General features: G+C 36.7%; 1 protein-coding gene across 4 annotated transcripts in view; it reads right to left on the bottom strand.

The window, feature by feature from the left end:
- The window catches only part of ZCWPW2 (zinc finger CW-type and PWWP domain containing 2), a 218258-nt gene that overhangs the window by 166086 nt on the left and 26550 nt on the right, over nucleotides 1–25622 (bottom strand). For 3 of the 4 annotated variants that reach the window (XR_013162874.1, XR_013162876.1, XM_077129946.1), the window contains exon 2: nucleotides 14347–14445. The exons of the other annotated variant lie outside the window; for it this stretch is intronic. The gene's annotated coding sequence lies outside the window, so the exon portion shown is untranslated. The remainder of the gene's footprint in view (nucleotides 1–14346; nucleotides 14446–25622) is intronic. 4 annotated transcript variants of the gene reach the window in all.

Genomic DNA, 25622 nt, shown 5'->3' on the forward strand with positions numbered 1-25622 from the left:
ATGGGGAGCTAGTGCTTAGTGAGTGCAGAATTTGTTTGAAATGATGATGAAAAGTTTTTGGTAATGAATAGTGGTGATGGTGGAACAACATCTGGAATGTAATTAACACCACTGAATTATATACTTCAAAGAGGTTAAAATGGGAAATTTTGTATTGTACATCATTACCACAATAAAAATTATTTTAAAATAAGAATCCTATGTTTGTAAAATTATAGATGTTTTCTTATTTATTTCCCAAAATTTGTATAACTAAACTGTATTGTTTCATAAAACTATAAATATATGTTTAATAAATATACTAAGAGTATGTTTTCAATGTTATGAGCTTTATAAATATGTTAAAAGATTATGTTTTCAATGCTATGAGCTTTATAAATGAATACATGAAATAAATTAAAGGCTAATATAAATGTAAAATGACAAAATTAAAATTATATAAAATTTAATTCCCAAAGATATTTAGCAACATAACTTTATCTATACTTGAAATAACATTTATCTATAATTATTTAAAAAAACATTGATAAGGGATCTACATAAAACAAACTAGTGATTAGCTTAGAAAATATTTAAATAACATTTATCTATCATACATAATCTTGTGTTTCAAAATATATTGTTCATAATTATAGCTTATGTACCAATCAAAATTGGTTTCTTGATATTCTAGAGAGTGACTTTAATTTAAAAAAAATTTCTAAATAAATCATCAAGTTCCTTGAAAATTTTCAATAATAAAAATAATTTCAACTCACATTTTTCTGTTAAAATAACCTTAAGTTAACCTCTTGTGCACCCAAAGTAATAGATTTCATTTATTTTGATAAATCGTAATGTGCTGTTACAAAAATTAAATTGTAAAAAATTTTATGGACTTGTAAACTTAAGAATTGTAAAGTTGCATCAGGCAATATATCAGTAATGGAACCATGGAACATAAAGATCAGTAAGGGTTCAATAATCTTAATTCCCAGAAATATAATTATGATCCATGTAAGGAGCATCAGGCAACACTCCTAGCTCAAGAAAATTGCCTTAAATCTTGAAAAACATATATTTCTTTGGAAAGTACAAGATATCTGGTTTTCTGTAAATATATAAAAATGAGCAATAACCCAAACTATGCATTAGCTTGTTCCCTCATTCACTTGGTCAGTCATTATTTTTCAACAGATATTTACTGTGTACCGCCAGTGTGACACACAGGGCTCTAGGTGCTGGGGAAGCAACAATGAATAAAATAGACACAAATAAGCATGCATTAACATTCAAGTAAGAGGAAAGGTAGAGAGTATATAAGAAAACCTGTAAATAAGCAAAATAATTTCAGATAATAATAAATGCTAAGAGGAAATAAACAGGACGATGTGAGGGAAAAGGCATGTGTGGGACTGTGGGGAGATGGTCAGTAAAGGTTTATATGCGGAGGTAAGATTTAAGCTGAGACTTGAAAACTGAGGACACAGTTCACAAAGACCACTGAGAAAGGAAAATCTTGGCCTACCTGAGAGACAAAATTGACAGTTAATGGGCGAATGGAAGATTTCCAATCCAGAATGACTATCAATTAGAAAAGACTGGAGAATCCAATAGGAAAAAAAAAAAAAAAAGACATTTGAACAGGTACTTCACAAAAAAGGTGATCCAAGTGGTCAATACATATGAAAAGGTCTTCAAACTTAATTGCCACAGAAGTGCAAATTAGAGCTACAATGAGATGCCACTACACATTCACCTAATGCTAAAAATCTAATATTAAAAAGTTTGACAATGACAAGTGTTGGCAAAAATGTAAAGTGGACTCTCATACACTGCTGGTTGGGATACCAATTGGTCTAACCACTAGCAAAAGTGCTAGCTGTTACTAAATCTGAACATACTCACTGGTAGCGGTACACCTGACATAAGTAACTACATCTATGTATCTACCTATCCCAATAAATGTATACAAGAATACGGACAGTAAAAAACTGCAAACCACCCAATTATCCACCAACTGCAGAACAGAAAAAATGAAATGTGGTATATTCAGGTAGTGGACTTATATACTACATAAATGAACTATAAAAATGAACTGCTGCTACAAGCAACCACTTGGATGACTCTCAAAAACATAATGTTGAGTGAAAGAAGGCAGATATAAAAGAATACATATCATTCCATTTATATAAAATTTTTAAATAGGTGAAATGAATTTGTAGTGTTAAAAGTCAGGATAGTCGTTTTGGGGAAGAGAGAATAGTGCTTGAAAGAAACCAAGAGGTAGCTTCTGGGGGTTGGCAATGTTCTTCTAGGGTCTTGGTAATTCTGTCAGCAAATGAGTAAGTGGAAGAAGTTCACCCTTATGCTAAATGGTAGTCATCCAAGGGAATATACTTTGTGATAACTCATGAGCCATCCATGCATCTACAATTTTTATAGTTTTCTATATAGGTGGCATAGTTAAACAAAGTATATATTTAAAAATATATCACTGTATATACTATAAAAATATATAAATATTACTGTATATAAAATGGATTTAAGGGCAAAGAAAATGATAGACTCGGTTAATGAATAGGGCTCTGAAAAGAAGTAAACTGATTCTGTACATGTTTTAGAGGTATAATAGATAGGACTCACATATATATTACATGTATGTGGTAAGGGAAAGGGAGAATCTAGATTGACTGCTGTTTTCACCTTAAGTAACTTGATAAAAGTTGGTGACATTTATCTTTCAAGAAAGACAGATTTGTTAATGGTGTTGGATATTCCAGTAATAAGAACGAGAAGTTCCTACTAGCTTTAAACATGTAAATCATTGGTGACCTGACAAGAGCAATGTCAGTACAGTGGTAGGAATAAAAATCTGACTGAAGTATGCTGAAGAATGATTATGACGTATAGAAATGGAGAGAGATCGACTGCTGGCACAGTATAAGGAATTCTGCCGACCTGCTCCCCAGTAAAACTGATAAACAAAAAACATTCAAAACCTCTGGAAATGACCCTAAGGGGAAACAAAAAATGAAGAAAATCTATTCAAGAACATCTGTGGAAATTTGTTGAGAAAAACAAGAATCTGTGCTATCTGAACCACGACTGCTGCCTCCCTTCCCACTCTCAGCTCGGTAAAACACAGACTCCACTACAGACTACTGCAGCCAAAACACAGAATTCCCTCTTCCTCTAGTTTCCAGAGGGCTTTCTTTCTGGAAGAAACAGGACTTCAGTCTTTCTCTTCCTGCCATCAACTGCCTGGTGCTGAGGCTAATACCCGAGTAAGGGCTGTTGAGAGGTAGTGGCTCCCTTTATCTCAGCCCCTGCTTGGAGAAGAAAGACTCTACTTTGGGTATGGTGTGTTGAGAATACTAGAGCCCTGGTAGCTCTTTACCTGAATACTGAGGCCTTGGTTCTACGCAGGAGAGAAAAACCGAGAATACCCCAAGCTACTGCATCCATTTCCACCACTCAGCTCCTAGAGTGGAGTTGTCACTCAGAGAGAAGCTTGCCATTGTCTCTACCACCACCACCTACCCACCCTCTCACCCCACCCCCAACCCCAACCCAGCCAGCTCCAGAGCACTGGCTTATAGATTTTGCCTGGGGAAAGACACATGCCATAAATCATATAGCTCTTAATCTCTTCCCAAAGGAACTGACTTCATTTGAAATAGAGTGTGGATAAGTTGAAACCCAAGGGCACTCTCAGAGACGTTTTGGTGAAAGGAATTTGGGATGAAAGTCATGTTTAAAATCAAAGTGTTGCTAGACTGTAGGCTGGCTAGTTTGTAAGAGGGAACTTTGGAAAAAACAACTGGCAAAAGCCTGTTTGAGGTAAAAAAAAATATTAAAACTGGCTTCAAAAACTATTTCTCATAGGGAACCACAATTTGATTAGATTTGATTCTGGAGGACTTAATGCCTCAGGGCCTTGTTGAGAACAATAAAGCAATTAGTGGAATTTTGCCACAGCAAGGTGTAGTCAGTAGACCTACCATTACAAATGTCATTCCATGGTTGCTGTGGGTATACCCCATATCCCATGGTGACCCAAAATACACATTACTAAGGAACAACATTAGCTTAACACAGTGGGAGTGGGATGAAGAGTGGAAGGGAAAGATACTACACTAAAATAATACAGTTACTAAACAAACAAGCAAATAACAATAAAAAGCCAAGGGGGGAATGGCAACAATATCCAGAGTTGCTGCAATATATTATCTAAATATACAGTTAAAAAAATTATTAGGCACACAAAAAAACAGGAAAGTAGGACCCATGCATCAGGAAGAAAAAAAGTGGACAACATACACCATGTGTGAGAGTAACCAAATACTGGATTTCTAAATGAAAGCATGATTAAAGAAGTATGATGACAATATCATATCAAATAGAAAATATCAATAAAGAGATAGAAATTATTAAAAAGAACCAAATAAGTGGAAACATAATAAGATTAACAGCTGATATCACAGCAAAAACACTGGAAGCCAAAAAGCAGTGGAATAACATATTCAAAGCGTTCAAAAAAAAACTCATTAACTAAGAATCCTATATTCACCAAAGCTATCTTCCAAAAATGAAGGTGAAATAAAGACTTTTCCAGAAAGACAAAGACTGAGAGGCTGTGGTGCTACCAAGCCCATCTTACAAGAAATACTAAAGGAAATTCTTTAGGCTGAGAGTAAATGACCCCAGATGGGGTAATTCAAATCCATGTGGAAAAAAAAGCACCAGTAAAGGTATTTATGTATAAAAGACTGTATAGGGCACATTTCCTTCCTTTCTTCTCTTAATTGATTTAAAAAGCAATTGCTTAAAACAATATGTATATTTTGTGTTATTCTGTCTATAAAATATAGAAACATAAAGAAATGCAATATGTATATAACATATTTGCCAATAATAGCACAAAAGGTCTTAGATGGGAACAAAGCTATAATGGGCTAAGGAAATGACTACAGATGGTAATGTAATATTATTATAATATTGTTGGGTTCATTAATTCAATAGATAAAATGTATATAACAATGATACCATAAAAATTGGAGAAAGATAATAAAGCTATATAGGCGTAGCAATTTAATATATTACTGTAATTAAGCTACTACAAATCTGAAGCTGATACTGAGAAGATGTATATTATAAATATTAGAACAATAACAAAAAATTCTAAAAAAATAAAGTGAAGAAATCATTAATGGAATTAAAATGTCACATTAGAAAATATTTACTTCATACAAAAAAAGCAGTGAAGATGGAATAGAGGAGCAAAAATTATACAAGATAAATAGAAAACAAAAATATAGCAGATATAAATCTAGTTATATCAATAACAATATGTGTATGGATTAAACAATCCAATCAAAGGCAGAGATTGCCATACTCAGTAAAGTAAGGAAATAGGCAAAATGATTGTGAATAATACTTTGAATAGTTTTTTTTTAATTTCTTTCTTTCTTCTGTGAATGAAGGTCAGAGAAATTGAAATGAAAGAGCAAGCTGGAAAGGGTTATGGGTCAGAGCAAGGTGTGACAAATACATTACATGAATGGTGGAGTAGAGGGAACCCAATGCAAAAAAATAAACTTGACTTACTTAACAATTTTGGTCCAAGATTAGGCCTAGTCCATTACAAAACCATTCTCCCACAAAAACGGAAAGTCACGTTCTAAGAAATTTACTTGGATTATAAATGGTCCATTTTTTTCCCATTCTTTAACTTCTGCCATGTTTAAGGAGAACGTTCCCATTATTTGTTATTATTATTTTTTCTGTTTAACAGCTTTATTACATAGAATTCACATACCATAAACTTCACCCATTTAAAGTATACTATCATTTCTTTTTAAATCCTGATTTCCTTAAGAATGTTCAAGTGTTATCTGATTTTACAGATAATACTTGTACAAAAATCTTGTACAAAAAAATCTTGTACAAAACAACTTTTAGAAATAAAAACCTACAATCAGCCATTTCCAATGTTGATCTTCAGGGAAGAACTTATAGTAACATTCTGAGGGCTAATTTTCTACTTACTCTGGGAATATCAGTCTCATTCTATATTATAGCCATTCTTCCTGACATGTGAGAAGATTAGTATTATTTGTTTAAACCACCACTTGTTGCCTTTCAAAGAACTAAGAAAACCTGAGACCAAAAGCTTTCCTACCTAATATAAGCCTGGTCTCTGACCTCTTGCATCTCTGCTGCTAGTTCTTGGAAGAAATTACATAGTTATTCCTGTCAATATCATGACGAATTCATGGTTTCCAACCTCAGATGAGCCCTTAGACTCTCTAAGGCTATCCTTCTGATATGTTCTTTGTCTCTTTCCTTTTGTATCACCACAGTGATTATTCCAAACCGTTTTTATTCTCATGCTATCTACCTTATTCTCAAAAGGTAAATTTATCAACTATTTTATAAGGAAACCTCTATGACTTACCCAAATACCTAAAAGCTTATCTAAAATGACAATTTCGCTTATTTCCTGTGGTCTCAGATTTTGATACTACACTCTTTGTTCAAGAGCTATTTATTAAACATTTGCTATGAGCCAAGCATAACTCTAATTCAAAAACAAGAATCCTGTCCTCAAGGAAGCTATTAATCTTGAAGGGGACATAGCCAAATAAATTGACAATTTTACTACATTATAATAAATACTATTCTGAAGCAAATACAGAATGCTATGGAAGCATATGTCAGACTTCTTGTGGGAAGTGATATCTGAGCCAATCTGAAAGACAACAAGCAGCAATCAGTGCCCCAACTATGTGCTCCCTGGCAGTCTGTACTCCCTCAATGCAGTACTTACCTTATTCTATTAGGATTGTTTATTTAATGAAGTCCTCTACTAGGGCAAGTTTCACATCTATATGGTTAATCACCAAATCCCAAGCACTGAAAAGAGTACATTGAATATTTATAAGGGCAGAAATAATGCTGAAAAAAAAACTTTAGAGTTTGGTTGGCCTAGGAAGAAATGATACTGAAAATATTTAACAATCAACATGATTGTAGCTGAATATTATGCCTGAGTCTGATTTAAAATGCTTATGCAATTTCCCATCACAGTTTATAATTAAGGCTATTCAGTTAGATAACCTTAACATTTTAAACATTTTAACATTTAATCATCTGTAATAATACTTAATTCTGATGGAAATAACAAACTGACCTAACCTGTTGTGGCTAATTGAACTTCACACACCCTGGTGAACTGGAGAGCCCCACTTGCCTATTCCTAATAATCTCTGAAGCACACCAAATGTTTAACTGCAGAAGTGTAACCACAAAATACACTGCTCTTTTGTTTTTTATTTTTCTTGGTTTCAATAAACCCTGCTCTATAAATATGCCACTCTCCCTCCCCTTAACACAACTCTTGGTTCAGTCAGCTTGACTGCTCCTCAGGCCATCCCTCTCAAGTTCTCTAATAAAGCTTGCCATGATCCATTGAGGTCTGTCCATTTCTTCTTTTCATGCATTCTCCTCCTCTACTCTCCTTCAGGTTCCTTTCATAATGGTGCTGAAACCCAGGAGGGGGCTAAGGGAGGGAACCCCCATCCCTGGCTCTTTCCCCCTCCATTCAAACCCTTTCACTTTAAACCCTCCCTTCCTTTCCTTTCATTTTCATGCCTGGCTCCACAAGACCCAAGCTTACTCTACAAGACTTACTCCACAAGACTCTGCGCTTACTATAGGCTAAACAGCTGCCAAAAAGTGACCGGAAGCCACCCTCTCTTAGGAGAATACGGCTTTTGTGGCCTCATTGCCATGTAAGCGGTGCAAGGACCCTAATAGTTCTTTATTGGGCCTCTCGGCAAACCCCGATCCTGAGCAATCTTTAGCCCTCTGCTTTCTCATTAAAACCTCCAGATCAGGGGACCCTGGCCATTTCAGCCACTGCATCCACCGACTGATTAAAATTGCCCTCAGATATCACTGGCAGATGAGTCTCCCCTCTTTACTCTCTCCCCACAGAGTCACCCTGTGGGCTCATCTCTCACTCTATTTCTCTCCTGACATGGACCCTGGGGGTTCCCTTGGCTGGCTGGAGTAGGGGACACCCTCTCCGCCCAACAAGGACTCCGTTCCAGCCTCTCACCAGACAGGGGATGCCCTGCCTGATGTTGAAGACCCTGGCCTTTTGGCCTCTTAGAATTAGCCTTTCTCCCCACTATCTCTCCCTCAAAGTGGGGACCAGGACCTCCGTCCTGGCCAACTCACTTCTAGCCTGCCTCATAAAAAATCTAAAAAAAATTAGGCTTAATGCCTGATTTAAAGGCCACTAAACTCCTCCAATTCTAAACCCAGACCTGGTCACAATACAATTTAGGCAGTCAACATTGATGGCCAGAATTTGGGACTTTTGACCCTGTCATTCTAAAAGACCTAAACTCCTTCCTCCATCAAAATGGCAAGTGGTCTGAGGTACCGTATCTCCAGGCCTTTTTCTAGCTCCATTCCAGACTTTCTCTACGTAAATCATGCTCTCCACTTCAACTACTCCTGGCTGATACGCCTGCTGCCACACTGGGAAAACACTCCCCCAACCCCACCTCCACCAACTCAGACCCTGCTGATGACCCCCCTCCATACCAACCCTCACACCAAAACCCTAACCCAGCTCCTCCTATTCCCCCACTGAATACCCCCATCGAACCCCCAGTTTCAATACCCCAGGCAGCCTTGCCCTCCCCTCCTTACACATGCTCCAAATCTACTTCAGGCCAAAACCGACCTCACCACATGCTTCCCCTCCAAAAGGTGGTGGGAGTAGAGGGGCCAGTTTGGATTCATTTCCCTTTTCAATGGCAGATATGTTCCAAACTGAGGAAAAATTTGGCTCCTTCTCTGAGAATCCTACCAAATATCACAAAGAATTCATCCACCTTATTCAGGCTTATCTCCTTACATGGTCAGATCTTTATTACATCCTCATGTCCACTTTAACCCCGGACGAATAGAGTCACATTTGGCAATTCACCTGAGAATAAGCAGACCACCTTCATGGTGAAAATAGAAACCTTAACCCAGTTGCAGATCTGGCACTTCCTACCAGTGAGCCCAATTGGACATACCAACCCAGGACTCTGGAATTTGGAATAGGGACCACATGATAGCCTGCTTATTCAAAGGGATGCTCAAGAACACCCATACCCAGGTAAATTATGAAAAAATCCAGGAAATCACCCAAAAGCCTGAAGAAAACCCCTCCCTCTTTATGGCCAGATTAACTGAGGCTGTAACAAAATACACCAATCTGGACTTCAACACACCAGAAGGCACCCTCTTCTTACATGTGCAATTTATCAGCCAATCTGCCCCCGACATCCAAAGAAAGCTTCAGAAGCTTGAACAAGGCCCACAGACTCCACAACATGAACTCCTCAATGTAGCCTTCTGGGTGTTTAACAACCAGGATGAGGAGGCAAGGAGGGAAAGAGAGAAAAACCTCAAGACCAAATATCAGCTCTTAGTCACAGCCCTACATGGTCCTTGACATGGCTCAACACCCTGGTCTCCCATCTACCCGGGACAAAAAAACCACAGACCCATCTGAGGCCTGCTTTTGCTGTGGCAACCAGGGACACTGGGCAAAAGTTTGCTGAAACCCTAAACCTCCCTCCAAGCCATGCCCCAGTTGTGGATAATGGGGACATTGGAAAGTGGAGTGCCCTCGGGGGCAGACACCCTGCCTCTCGGGTCTCTCACTTACAGAACCAAAAAACCCCTTTCCACAGTTACTGGAATGAGGGACCCCGGACTCCACTGCCTTTGCCACTGAGCGTGACAATCCCGGGGAGCCCAGGGTAGGAGGGATGGTAGCCAGCCATATCATTTCCTTCATGGTCGACACTGGGGCAACTCTCTCTCTCTTGAATACACGGAAGGGGCCCACAATAAAAGGAATCCAGCCCATAGTAGGAGTATCAGGAACTGTTACCTAGCCCCAAAAACCCCTTTCCTCCTCTGCTCCTTCAGGGACCTCACATTCACTCAGTCACTCATTCATTATCATTCCCACCTGCTCAGTCCCCCTTTTAGGAAGAGATATCCTCCATAAGCTTCGAGCCTCCCTTCACATCCCACCCCGAAGCGAAACTGCCATCTTTTTACTCCAAACAGCAGAACCAGGACAACAATCCCAGACTGACTCCCCGCTCCCCAAGCCTCTAGACCCCATCAGCCCCCTCAACCCCATCTGACCCCCACATCAACCCCACCATTTGGGACACAGACCATCCTCAAATTGCTTCTCATCATTCCCCTACCCTTAATAAGCTCCAAAAGATGATTTTGCAACAAGAAACTCCCCCTCCAAATGTTACGGCCCTAACAAAGTTTCAGCCCATTACAGCCATGGCTCTTGGACACTCCATCTCCTTCTGGCACACGAAACACGAAACACCAAGGGGCAGGTAAATTTTTCCCAGTTTCCAGCATTAATCTGCTCCCTTGCCTGGCCTACATATCCAGACTCTTCTGGGTATGTGGTTCAAATGCCTTCCTGTGTCTCCCAACCAACTGGACGGGAACATGCACACTAGACTTTCTATCATCCCAAATAAAACTAATTCCCCCTGACACCCCTATTCCTACAAAGCTGGTCCAAAACACCCCCCAAAAAATCAAAAGGGCCATGTCCCTACTAGTCACGCTGGTGCCCTCTCTGGAGTAAGTACAGGAACAGTGGACTAGGTGGTGGTGTTACACAGCTTTACCATCCTGTCATAACAACTGGCTTCAAGCCTCCAGGAAATCTCAAAACAGCTATAGCTCTACAGGACCAAGTAGACTCCTTACAGTAGTCTTACAAAACAGGCATGGGCTCAACCTCTTAATAGCCCTGCACATGGAGGCATCTGTGCATTACTCCAAGAACAATGTTGTTTTTATACTAACCAATCCCACTTAGTCTGAGATGGAGCCCAATGTCTTAGAGACCTAGCTACTAAAATCAGGGATGAAGCCTCGCCTAGCTCCTTATGGCCCTAGGAAATCTCCCCTCTTGGCTTATACCCCTTACAGCTCCCCTCATGTCTTATATTAAGTTACACTCTCCTTCCCTGCTTTGTTAATCTCCTACAAAAGTTTTATGCCAGACAAATCACCATCATTTCCGAGCCAGAACTCTAGATCATGTGAAAGCAATGTTCCTCCTCCAGGCTCGCCAAAGACCTCCCTCCACGATGCCCCCCAGTGAGCAGGAAGCAGCCAGATATGACAACGTCACCAGGCTACCTTCTTATACTCCTCCAGAGTCTGGAATGATGGGACTAATAAACTGACTTAACCTGTCATGGCTGATTGAACTTCACCCACCCTGGTGAACTGGAGAGCCCCACCTGCCTATTCCTAACAATCTCTGAATCATACCAAGTGTTTAACTGCAGAAGTGTAACCACGAAATACATTGTTCTTTTGTATTTTATTTTCTTTGGTTTCAGTAAACTCTGCTCTATAAATATGCCACTCTCCCTCCCCTTAGCACAACTCTTGGTTCAGTCAGTTTGACTGCTCCTCGGGCCATTTTTCTCAAGCTCTCTAAAAAAGCTTGCCATGATCCACTGAGGTCTGTCCGTTTCTTCTTTTCATGCATTCTCCTCCTTTACTCTCCTTCACTTTCCGTTCAAATTCATAGGATGGTTTTAAGGATGGAATGAAACAACAGATGAAAAGAGCCCAACCAACATCTAACACATTGAAAACAAATAATAAAATGTATATGTCCTTTCCTAAACTGCTTTTAAATGAGCTATATTTGTAGTGAGATAAAATTATAATAAGTAGAAACCAATGCAGAATGAGAACATTCTAATCATTTTCTTTCCTTCATTATTTTTCTCAAGTGCTCAACTTAACAAATAATTAGTTTGCTTCTAACCCTTAAAATTCATTTATCTTTAATCTTCTCTATGATGTAAATTTAACATTCACTTTTCATTCATTTACCTAATTAACAAATTTGTACCTACATATCAACCTTAAATTATACTTAATGATTCAACAGAAATTTATTAGGAGCTTACTATCTTTGTAAAACTAATTTATCTTTAATATTCAGGGACTAGATTTTGCAGATTTACTGGATAGCTTTTAGCATACTTCCAAGATTCCTAATTTTTCAAAAAAAAATTTTTTAAATAATGAAGGTTGTTAGATTTCTTCTAAAATCAAAAACTCAAGTAGACTGGAAAGAAACAGCTTATTGGCATATTTAAAGGCAGCAACTAAATTCTGCTTCTTTAAAATTTTAAAGGGTAAAGTTTACAAATTTTTAGAAATTTGATAAATTGAATAAATGCCAACTCAAACCTTAGTAATCAATCTGTATGTGTTAGGTTTAAATTGGATGGCTGCCAATATCCCATTTATTCAGTATATTGAGACTTGTAGGAATATAACAGATGCAACAAGGATAATTAAAATTACATTTAGCAAATAATACAAATACTTCTTCAGACTGTCAAGTGCAGTAGTGTTATAAATGGAGACAAACTGTATCAGCAGATTGAACAAAGAGTACTCATTTCAAACTACCTAGTTATTTCTCCCAACATATACTCATTCTCAATTAACCTTTATATAAGCTATATTGCCATGGAAGTCATATGGTTGATTTGCTTAAAGGTAAAATTTTGTTTTTTAATATAGTGGATAAATAGTCTTCATTTGAGTTGAGCATTTCTGTTAAATCACAAGATACACATACAAAAAAAGAATCTCAAGCTAACCCAATTATAAATTATAACTTACCATTCAAAATGAGTTTATGAATTAACATTTATTTTCCTCATTTTAGAAATAAATGTCATAATCCTAAAAAATAAAGAATGATGACTTTCTTATTTGGATTCTCGTGACTAAATACAAAATTATTGTTTCAAGGATCACTATACAAATATTAAGAAAAGGAATCTGTTACTAAAGAGTTTTAAAATGTGAACAAGAAAATGGAAGCAGTTTTAAATTGCAAAATTCCACACTGAAAGCATACTTCTTCAACATATCACATCTAAATTTGCAAAGTACACATGGCAGACATAAGAATGGGAGTCAAATGGGGTTTTTACCCTGGAAAAAAAAAACCAAAAACAAAAGTCTTTAAGTGATCATTTTAATGGAATATAAAAACCATCATCTAGAGACTCCAATATTGGAAAAATATTGTGAACTTCATGTTGAATTTCATTCGAATTGTCTAAATACATAATTGAGGAGTAAACATAATTTCAGACCCAAAACTAAAATTATGGCTGTGTTTAAATACTGTAGACACAATGACATGGAAAAATGTTCACTATATATAAATAAAAAGGCAAATTGTCAACTTATGTTCAAGATTACAGGCTTACTTGTAGCTTTACCTTACATAAAAATTATAGCAAAAAACTTAAAAAGAAAATATACACAGAGAGAAAAAGAAAGGGTTAGGGAGCCATCAATGGACCAGGTATTTGTGGTAGTTTGGAGCTGTTATGTACCCAGAAAAGGCCATGTACTTTTAACCCATTCTTGTGGGTGCAGACCTATTGTGGGTAGGACCTTTTGATTAGGTTGTTTCAATTGAGATGGGACTCACCTAATTCAAGGTAGGTCTTAATCCTTCACTGGAGCCATTTATGAGAGGATAAAAGACAGAAACACAGAGAGAGAAAGTTTAGAGAGAGAGACACCCCGCATATGCTGAGAGAGGATACACAAGTTCAGAGAGGATTTCACTGGAACCAGAAGCTGAAAGCAATGAGACCTGGGAGCAAAAAGATCAATAGACACTGGCCATGTGCCTTTTCATATGACAGAGGAACCTGGACGCCAGCAGCCTTTCTTCAGAGGAAGGTATCTTTTTCTTGATGCCGTAATTTGGACATTTTCATGGCCTTAGAATTGTACATTTATAAATTAGTAAATCTTCCTTGTTAAAAGCCAGTCCATTTCTGGTATTTTGCATTTCGGCAGCTTTAGCAAACTGAAACTGTGTTTTAACAAATTTTCTGAGAGAAATTAGGTATGAATTAGTTGCAAAATGACTTGGAGCCTAGGAAATTCAGTATAGAATACACAGGTGGAGAGGTTCACAGCAAAGTGGAAGCCAATCTTCCCAGTAAGATCATAGTGAGGTTCTGGGTTTAGGTCCTTTGTTCTGTAGGCCCAAAATGAGGTTTTTGGAAATCTTTTATGTAACTAATGTGCTAGACATCCTTCTCTCCCTGTCTACCCCATCTCATCATGCAAAAAAGATATCCAGTGCTGTTTTGTCCTGGGCCAAAAAAGGAGAGTACACACTGTATAGAAGCTGCAAAGAAAGTGAACAAACTATTTGTGAAGACAATGACTGCTTACCTTTACTTTGTTACAAGAAAGCAAAGCCTATCTCAGGCTTCAGGTCACTCATCTTAAGATAAATAAAGTGAACAAAGAGCCTCTCTTTGAGAAGGAAGCCTGTGAAGGAAGCAGAAGGACAAAGCAACAGCAACTTTATCACCTAACTAGAATGTCATTCATTACATTATACAACACATACTGATGACTTAAATGATAGGTTGAATTATGTTCCACAACAGACACATGTTCTTAATCTGCATCCCTGTGGATGAATACCCATTGTAAATAGGACCTCTTGACAATGCATTTTGGGCATGGCCAACAGAATGAGGGTGAATTTTAATTCGGATTACTAGAGGCCTTATAAAGAGAAACAAGGAAGAAAGAGACACAGGAAGAAACCAAAGTCAGCAGAGCAGAAAGGTGAGGATATTGTCATGTGACAGGAATCAGAAATAAAAGCCAAGGAACTCCAAGAATTGCCAGCAGCAAGCACCAGAATGCTACAGTCTACAAGCCTTGCTGATATCTTGATTTTGAACTTCTTGTAGCCTCAAATTCATGAGTCAAAAATACCCATTGTTTAAGCCAACCCATTGTTCAGTATTTGTGATAGTAGCTCTGGCAATCTAAGATAACTCACTATATGTCTTAAACATACAGGCCCTACAGTCATGAAGAAGAAAACAAGGTCTCTGCTTTCAAGCATTTTTCAATGTAAGTCCCAGGGGTACAATTTAAAAAGATAATTTCAGCATGGCAACTGTGAAAACATTGAGAAGGCAAATGATACAGGGCTCTGAGAAGAATTTTTAAAAGATGCTAGAATGTACTCCATTTATTAAACAGAAATTAGGAAATAGCTGGATGATTTTATAATTTAAGGAAGAAGGAATACACTTCTTCATTCAGCAAGAAAAAAATAGAAGGGAAAACTGCAGGAAAAACAAATATGAAAAGCATCAAAATTACTTCCCAAATATGAATTTAACAAAAATGTGGCCTGATTTTGAGCAATTATGATTATATATAAAAAGTAACCTATTTGATCTTGGTGCTAGAAATATTGCTATTGAGGTTCAGAGAGCTCAAAACATTAGATTTATAATTTAAAAAAGTTATCTGAGCAGACTATTGGCTTTGAAAGGAAAAATGTATGCACAGATGCATAGAAATAAAGTAAAAATAAATTATATATGGTTCCAGAAGAAAAGACGTGAGTATCAAAGTAGAGCTTTGTAACTGACAAAATTTGGAAGTAAAAAGATATGGGCACTAATAACTTCATCTAACATAGCATGGAATCAATAGACAATGCCTTAAATTGATAAATCAAGAAATAAGGGACAGAATATGCAAATGGACAATGATCAGGAAATTCTGGCCCACTACCTGCAACACTCAGCCCAGGAAGCTGGCCACTACTTAGAGCAGCCATCCCAGAAAGTCAAGCCACAATCTTTGTAACAATCAGTCCAAAATAGCCAGGACTGGATCAATAACTGACATCTTCCCTAATTTTTGCCTCAGCTTCCAATTAGGGCCAACAGGAAAGCCAAATATGCCCCCCTAACCAATCATTTTAGATGCCCATTTCTAGTTAGCCTATCTCCAGCTTCTCCATGTCAACAGCATCTAGCCAAGGCATACCTAAAGTATTGTTGCTTGTTTTTCTACTATAAAGCTTTTCTATTCCTCTGTCCATGTTTGACTCTACTGAACACAACTGATGGTGGCTGACTCCCTTGCAAGTCCTGAAACAATAGCCTTTATTTGTTCTCATTTGGATGTTCTTCATTTATTTCTCAAAGTGGTATAAAACTATTATTAAAAATTAATGGCGGGACTTCCGGAGAAGAAGGCGGCTTAGTAAGACGAGCGGGTCTTAGTTCCTCCTCCAGAAAAGCAACTAAAGAAACAGAAACAATACGAAACAGCTCCCGGAGCCATGACAGAGACCAAAAAGACAGCGTACCCTATTCTGGAACGGCTGAACGGGCAGGGAGAATCCGCTGCAGTGAGATACCCGAGGGGCGTGCATTTTCCCGGCCGAGGCGGCTGGCGACTGGGGTCCCCTCCACGCACGTGGCTCCCCGGTCTGACTGGGAACGTTGGATAGCGGGGCCCTCCAGCCACGCTTGGCGTCTCGGGCCAGCTGGGCAATTTGGACCGGCACACCCTCAAGCCGCGGTGGCCGGCGATCCCCCCCTCCACGCGCGCGGTTTCCCGGGCCGACTGCGAGATTCGGATTGGCAAGTTAAAGAAGCCACAGCATCTTTTACTGGTGGGCCCCGCAGACAGACAAGCGTCACGAGCGCCACCTACTGGGCAGGAAAAGAAAAACAGAGCCCAGAGATTTCACAGAAAAACCTTTCAACCAGCTGGGTCCCACACCCAGGGAAATCTGATCAAATGCCCAGTCACCAGCAGAAAATAATGGATGACGCTCAGAAAATTGAAGATATGGCCCAGTCAAAGGAACAAACCAATAGTTCAAATGAGATACAGGAGCTGAGACAACTAATTCTGAATATACGAACAGAAATGGAAAAACTCTTCAAAAACCAAATCAATAAATTGAGGGAGGACATGAAGAAGACATGGGCTGAACAAAAAGAAGAAATAGAATATCTGAAAAAACAAATCACAGAACTTATGGGAGTGAAGGACAAAGAAGAAAAAATGGAAAAAACAATGGATACCTACAATGGTAGATCTAAAGAGACAGAAGCTACAATTAGTGAACTGGAGGATGGAACATCTGAATTCCAAAAACAAACAGAAACTATAGGGAAAAGAATGGAAAAACTTGAGCAGGGGATCAGGGAATTGAATGACAATATGAAGCACACAAATATACATGTTGTGGGTGTCCCAGAAGGAGAAGAGAAGGGAAAAGGAGGAGAAAAACTAATGGAAGAAATTATCACTGGAAATTTCCCAACTTTTATGAAAGACCTAAATTTACAGATCCAAGAAGTACAGCGCACCCCAAAGAGAATAGACCCAAATAGGCGGTCTCCAAGACACTTACTAGTTAGAATGTCAGAGGTCAAAGAGAAAGAGAGGATCTTGAAAGCAGCAAGAGAAAAACAATCTGTCACATACAAGGGAAACCCAATAAGACTATGTGTAGATTTCTAAGCAGAAACCATGGAAGCTAGAAGACAGTGGGATGATATATTTAAAATACTAAAAGAGAAAAACTGCCAACCAAGACTCCTATATCCAGCAAAATTGTCCTTCAAAAATGAAGGAGAAATTAAAACATTTATAGACAAAAAGTCACTGAGAGAATTTGTGACCAAGAGACCAGCTCTGCAAGAAATACTAAAGGGAGCACTAGAGTCAGATACAAAAAGACAGAAGAGAGAGGTATGGAGTAAAGTGTAGAAAGAAGGAAAATCAGATATGATATATATAATACAAAAGCCAAAATGGCAGAGGAAAATATTATCCAAACAGTAATATCACTAAAAGTTAATGGACTGAATTTCCCAATCAAAAGACATAATGGCAGAATGGATTACGACCCAGCAATACCACTGCTAGGTATCTACTCAAAGGACTTAAGGGCAAAGACACAGACGGACATTTGTACACCAGTGTTTATAGCAGCATTATCTATAATTGCAAAGAGATGGAAACAGCCAAAATGTTCATCAACAGACGAGTGGCTAAACAAACTGTGGCGTATACCTACGATGGAATATTATGCAGCTTTAAGACAGACTAAACTTATGAAGCATGTAATAACATGGATGGACCTAGAGAACATTATGCTGAGTGAGTCTAGCCAAAAACTAAAGGACAAATACTGTATGGTCCCACTGATGTGAACCGACATTCGAGAATCAGCTTGGAATATATCATTGGTAACAGAGACCAGCAGGAGTTAGAAACAGGGTAAGATAATGGGTAATTGGAGCTGAAGGGATACAGACTGTGCAACAGCACTAGATACAAAAACTCAAAAATGGACAGCACAATAATACCTAAGTGTAATGTAATTATGTTGGAACACTGAATGAAGCTGCACCTGAAATATGGTTTTTTGTTTGTTTGTTTGTATCTTTTGTTTTTGTTTTTTCTTTTTCCTTTATATATATATATATTTTTATTAGTATTACTATTTTAATCCTCTTCTCTATATTAACATTCTATATCTTTTTCTGCTGTTTTGCTAGTTCTTTTCCTAAATCGATGCAAATGTACTAAGAAATGATGATCATACATCTGTGTGATGATACTAAGAATTACTGAGTGCATGAGTAGAATGGAATGATTTCTAAATGTTGTGTTAATTTCTTTTCTTTTTTTTGATTAATAAAAAAAAATTTTAAAAAAAAAAAAAGAAATAATGAGCGATGTGCTTAGGTGAATGGAAAAAGGCCCTTCACCGTTGATGAAAACAGGAAATCCTGCCCAACTCCCGGTCATCACCGAGGAATGAGGGCAGGGTGGTACTTAACAAGGAGGATCCATTGCTAAGCTTGACATTTCTGTCCTAGGAAAACCAAAATCATGTAAGCAAAACAGTCAGTTTTACGAGTTTGATGAGCTAGGGTCGCTGAACTTTGTGTCACCAAAAAGGAATGTTCCTAGGAAACTCGCTGACAAATATAATTTGTGTAAGAAATTGAATCTCAGAATCTCGCCAGGAAGTCGAACATTCAGAATTTATTATATACTACATGTTGCCAACTAATAGCTTAAAAAGTGACGGTTCTTCCCGTCTTAGTGCCCCCCCCCCCCCCCTGCAGTGGCCTCACTTCCATCTGCTGTGTCCACCTGGCTGTTTCTCGGAGGTTCTTACTGTTTATGCTGTTTGCTCATTTCTAAATATTAAAGAAGGAAAAAAGCGGAAAAAAAAAAAATTAATGGCAGGCCATAGTGGCTCAGCAGGTAAGAGTGCTTGCCTGCCATGCCCGAGGACCCGGGTTTGATTCCTGGTGCCTGCCCATGTAAAAAAAAAAAAAAAAAATTAAGAGTTAAGGGCAGGCCATGGTGGCTCAGCAAGCAGAGTTCTTGCCATGCCAGAGACCTGGGTTCGATTCCGGTGCCTGCCCATGCAAAAACAAAAAAAAATAAATAAGAGTTATGGTAACCATGGGTAGAACTAAAAATAGATATTTTTAAAAAGTTGCTTTTGAGGCCTGTTCTAGTTTGCTAGCTGCTGGAATTCAATATACCAGAAACAGAATGGCTTTATAAAGGGGAATTTAAGTTGCTAGTTTACAGTTCTAAGGCCAAGAAAATGTCCCAATTAAAACAAGTCTATAAAAATGTCCAATCTGAGGCATCCAGGGAAAGATACCTTGGTTCAAGAAGGCCAATGAACAAAGGACCTAAACCCAGAACCTCAGGGTTTCTCTCTCAAGTGGAACGGCACATGGTGAACACAGAGTTTCTCATCTGGAAAGACACATGGGGAACACGGTCAAGGTTCCGCTCTCATCTGGAAGGGTACATGGCAAACATGGCATCATCTGCTAGCTTCTTCTCCTGGCTTCCTGTTTCATGAAGCTGCCTGGGAGGCACTTTCGTTCTTTATCTCCAAAGGTCACTGGCTGGTGGACTCTGCTTCTCGTGGATATGTGTTCTGCTCTGCTCTCTTTGAATCTCTCATTCTCCAAAATATTTCCTCTTTTATAGGATTCCAGTAAACTAATCAAGACCCACCCAAATGGGTGGAGACACACCTCCACCTAATTTAGTTTTATCACCACTTTTGATTAAATCACATCTCCAGGGAGATGATCTAATTACAGCTTTAAACATACAATGCTGAATAGGGATTAGAAGAAACAGCTGCCTTTACAAAATGGGATTAGGATTAAAGCATGGCTTTTCTAGAGTACATACATCATTTCAAGCCAGCACAAGGCCTAAACTGTGGCATAAGCAGGTAACTGTCGGCATTTCCTTAGAAGCGCTTTTAAGAAAATTTTTAATTTTTATCACATACACATAAAGTACTACAGTAAAACCAAAATTCAGACATTTGAAATATATTTTTAAAAGGAGAGTTACAAAAAAAGATTGTAAATGTTTAGAATGGCTTCCTTTCATGCAGGAGACCTGAGTTCGATTCACAGACCATGCACCAAAAAAAAAAAAAGATTGTAAAGAATGCATAGGAAGAGATTAGCAGAAGGTATATCAAAATATAATAGCAATAGATGGATTGTGGTTTTATTTTCAGAATGTTTTATTTTTTCACCTTTGTCCTACGTGGAAAAAACTATTTTTTTTAAAAAAGGCATTTGAATGGATACAAAATACTATACTATCTTCAGATATTTCAGCTGTGAAAGTTTCATGGTTTGATTATTTTCCTTAAATTTCTAAAATTTTTTAGGCCTTTATATAGAAATTATTGTTATCCTGAATCTGCAATTCTATTACTATTATGGCTCAGTGAATATGTAATCTTGTTTCGGTTTGCTAAATCTGCCAGAATGCAATATGCCAGAGAAGGGCTGGGTTTTTCAAAGGGGATTTGTTATGTTACAACTCTGTAGTTCTAAAATGTCTAACCTAAGGCATCAACAAGAAGGCACCTTCATTGACAAAAGGCTGATGGCATTTGGGTTCCCTCTCTCCCATTGGAAGGCACATGGCAATGCCTGTTGGCTCTTATCACCTGGGTTGGTTTCAAAATGGTTCTCTCAGTTCCTGTGTGTCTTTCTGGATTCTCCTAGGATGTTCTTATCTTCTTTCTTAGCTTCTCTCCACTGTCTCTCATAAAGGGCTCCAGGAAAGGATTAAAGCCCACTTTGAATGGGCTGGATCATATCTCCATGGAAACAACCTAATCAAAAGGTCCCACCCAGAATTGGTCTGCACCCACAAGATTGGATTAAAAGAGCACGGCTTTTCTGGGGAGCATATAACAGTTTCAAATGAGCACAAATCTCTAACTATATCCAACAATCTTCACAATCATTGTTCTTTCAAAGTATAAATCCTCCAATGACTATATATTAATTGAATATAAATTAGGATAGTATGGCTTTCAGGGAAGTAATTACTCAAAAGTGTAGAACCAACCATCCAAGGAAAGATTAAGTCCAGTGTTGTCACAAGAAAGAAAACTTGAAGAAACCAGTAGACTGTTACAATAAAAAACAAAACAAACAAAACAAGAAAACAGGCATTGACACATAATGATATAAGAAAACTATACAATTTATTATAAAACACAAATATTTATTAACACTAAATTGAGAAATTCAAAATTCAATATTCCAAAGCTAAGAAATTGTGATGTGTAAAGGAAACTCATAACCAACTCTGTAACAAATTATAGTTTAAATTATTTTATTAAAATTTGGACACATAGAGGAAAGTATACAAATCAGAACAGTAAAATGAGCATATGTAACCAAAATCCAGTTCAGGAATAGAACACAACTACCTCTCAGAAATCTTTTACATCCCTTCCAACTTACTACCACCTTCCCCTTCCCTACAAGTGACAATTATCTTTACTTCTGTTTCATTTTGGATGCTTTGAACTTTACATAAGTAGAATCAAATAGCATGTACTCTTTTGTGTCCATTTGTTTTCACTTGACAATATATTTGAGATTCATTCATATCATTGCTTGTAGCTATAGTTCTCATTTTCACTCCTGTAGCATATTCTATTACATAAATATACCACAAATTATTTATTCTAATGTTGTTAGCTTTTTAGCTTTTCAATATGGGACTGCTATGCCACAACAAACTGATTATATATGTATATGTATTTTTGGTGCAAATGTGCACACATTTCAGTTGGAAATGCATCAAGAAATGGAACTGCTGGGTTATATATAGTAGATAATGTCTAATGAGTTTCCAAAAAAAGGTTGAATCAATTTAGAGTACCACCAGAGTGTATGAGAATTTCTGTATTTCACATTTTTGCCATTACTTGGTACTATCAGTCTTTTTCACTTTAGGCATTCTGGTTTGTAATGCTTTTTTCACAGTGGTTCTATTTAGATTTCCCTGATGACTCATGGCTACACATTAAATGATTATAAATTAAGCCAGTATGGATTATAAGAAAGTAATTACTCAAAGTGTAAACCAGGTGCTATTCAAGAAAGAAAAATTGAGCACGTTTTCATTTTTTTTTGACCAGCAGGAAATCCTCTTTGATAAACTATTTGTTCAAATCTCTTGTAATTTTCTATTTGATTTTATTTATCCTTTTTAATATCTAAAACTTTTATGTATTCTGGATACTAGGCCTTTTTCTCTGTTGTTGCTGTTTATACATATTGAAAATAGCTTCTCCCTTCTGCGGTTTGCTTTTTCACTATTGGACAATGCATATGCCCTTGATAAACAGATGTTCTTAATTTCAGTGTGGTCCATATTTGTCAAAATTTTCCTTTACAATTAGTGCTTATATATTTAAGAAAATATATCTTACCTACCCCCAGGTGATAAAGACATTCTACTACATTATCTTCTAGATATAAACTTTGTTTTACCTTGTACAATTAGATCTATGCTCTACCTGGATTTGATACCTGTGTAGGATATGAGGAAGTGTCAAGTTTCATTTTTTTCCCCGATATGGATAAGCAATTGTCCCAGAAAACCATTTGTCAAAAAAGATCATTATTTCACCACTGCTTTGAAATGATACCTTTATTCTACATCGTGGGAACATAAGAATATATTCTGGGATTTCTATCCTATTGCAATGCTTTATTTGTCCAGCCCTGCACCAATAGCATACTACTGTAATTGCTAGTTTATAATATATTTTGAAATCAAGAATAAAATTTATCTCCTTATTCTTCTGGAAAACTGGCCACCAGCATTTCCACATACATATTTGAATCAGCAGTTCAATTTCCATAAGAAAAAAAAAAAACTAAGAATTTTGTTTAGGATTGCAGTAACTCTATGGAACAATTTGTGGAGAACTGGCAACTTTACAATACTGAATTTTCTAATCTATGTACATGCCATATCCCTCCACTTATTTAGGTCATTTGGATTTCTCTCAATAAGATTTTATAATTTTCTGGAAAGGGCTTATATACCTTTTGTTAGATTTATTACTAAGCATTTGATTCTTTTTTAAGTACTATTGTAAAATCCACCTTTTTGAAATTTCATTTTGTTGTAGAGATGTAGAAATACATCTTTAAGACAGACAAAATATTTAAAGTTCAATATTACATATAATTTACTTGAAACTATTTTATATATTTATAAAAATACATTTAGTATTAATTATAAAAATATATTTAGTATTACATTTTCATTTTTTAATATTAACTTTTAAAAACTAGCAATCCTACAAATTTCAATTGGTTATTTTTTATTTATTTTTATTTTTTTACATTGGGCAGGCACTGGGAATCGAACCCGGGTCCTCTGGCATCACAGGCAAGCATTCCTGCCTGCTGAGCCACCGTGGCCCACCCTGTTGGTTATTTTGTAAGTATCCTTGACTCCTGATTTCAGAAGGAAAGCTTTTAACATTTCAACATCATCCATGATAATTTCTATATATTTTTTCTTCAGCTAATTTTTTAAATTAAAGCAATTCCCTTCTATTCCTTATTTGATAGTTTTTGTTCCTTAATGGATGTTTTTCTTAAATGCTTTTTCTGTATGTATTCAGATGTACAAATAGTTTTTTCTCTTTTATTCTCATTGTGGTGGATTAGTGATTGAATCTTGAACGTTAAACCAATTTTATATTCCTGGAACAAACCTTAACCCAGTTATGATGACTTGTCATTTTTATATATTGCTGGATTTAGTCCATTAATATTTTGTTTATGACTTTTTGCATTCATTATTCTCAGAGATCTTGGCTTATAATTTTACTTTTTCATAGTGTTTTTATTATATTTTGCTATCAGAATTACGCTGGCTTCATAAAATGAGTTGGAATATATTCTCTTTCTTTCTATTTTCTGGAAGAATCTGAATAAAATTTGCATACTTTCTTCCTTAAATGTTTAGTAGAATTCAAGTGAACCCATCTGTACATACAGTTTTCATTGCAGAAATGTTTTCAGTGATAGATTTAGTTTCTTTAACAGATATGGCATTACTCAGATTTTCTATTTCTTCTTGTGCCATTTTGGTAAGTTGTGCTTTACAAGGAATTTTTCCATTTCATCTAGAATTTCATATTTGTTGGTAGAAAGTTGTTCATATTACCCTACTAGAATTTTAATATCTGTAGTATATGATGTTGGTTATTTAGGTCTCCTCTCATTTTTCGTGATTTGTCTTACCAGGGATTTATCAATTTTATTAGTATTTTCAAGGGTCATTCTTCATTTTTGCTTATTTTCCTTGATTGAGTGTTTATTTTCTATTTCATTATTTCTGCTTCTGTCTTTATTATATTCTCTGTCCTCTGCCCATTGGATTTAGTGTCATTCTTCTAATTTCTTGTGATGAATGACATTCTTGTGATCACTGATATTCAACCTTTCATTTTTCTCTAATATATGCATTCAAAGCTATAATTTTCCCTGTAGGCCCTTGACTAGATGTATGGTACAAGTTTTTTTTTTTGTTCTTCAATGATTTTTTAATTGAGATATAATCATCTAAAATGGCTCACAGTATCATCATAAAGCTGCGCATTTATCATTACAATATGATTTTTGAACATTTTCATTACTCCAGAAACAATAACAATAAGAGTAAAAAAGAACATCCAAAACATCCCATAACTCCCAGACCTCTTTATTGCTTATTTATTTTTTGTCTTATTTTTCTCTTACTCATCAGTTCATACAATGGATAATGGGGGAGTCATTTACATGGTTTTCACACTCACACATTCACACCTTAAAAGCTCTATAGTTATTCAATCAACTTCAAGAATCTCAAAGCTTTTTCTTTATTTTAATTCAAAATAAGCCACAAAACGTCTATTTATTTTAATTTAATTAGAAATAGGTTCTAAGTATGACAAAATAACTATAATAAAAATTATATTTAACAAAGTCATGGGATTTATATTAATATCACTCTATAGGTAAGAAGAAATTATAATTCAGCATGACAGCACTTTACAAAAGTTTTACTTAAGTTCCCATTCATAATTAAAACAATTGTAACCTGTGGGACTGTGTGTACATGAATGTGTGCATACATGTACATGAGATGATGCGCATATTAATTCACACACACAGCTCTTCAAAGGTGCTGCTTGAAATGTTTTACTCCCTTGTTTTGGAGAAACAGAATAATATAGCCAGACAAAAGTTCCCTTTTTCTTCACATTATCATGATTCAATTGGTACAGTTCA

The sequence above is a fragment of the Tamandua tetradactyla genome, chromosome 15 (assembly GCF_023851605.1).
Source record: "Tamandua tetradactyla isolate mTamTet1 chromosome 15, mTamTet1.pri, whole genome shotgun sequence".
NCBI lineage: Eukaryota > Metazoa > Chordata > Mammalia > Pilosa > Myrmecophagidae > Tamandua > Tamandua tetradactyla.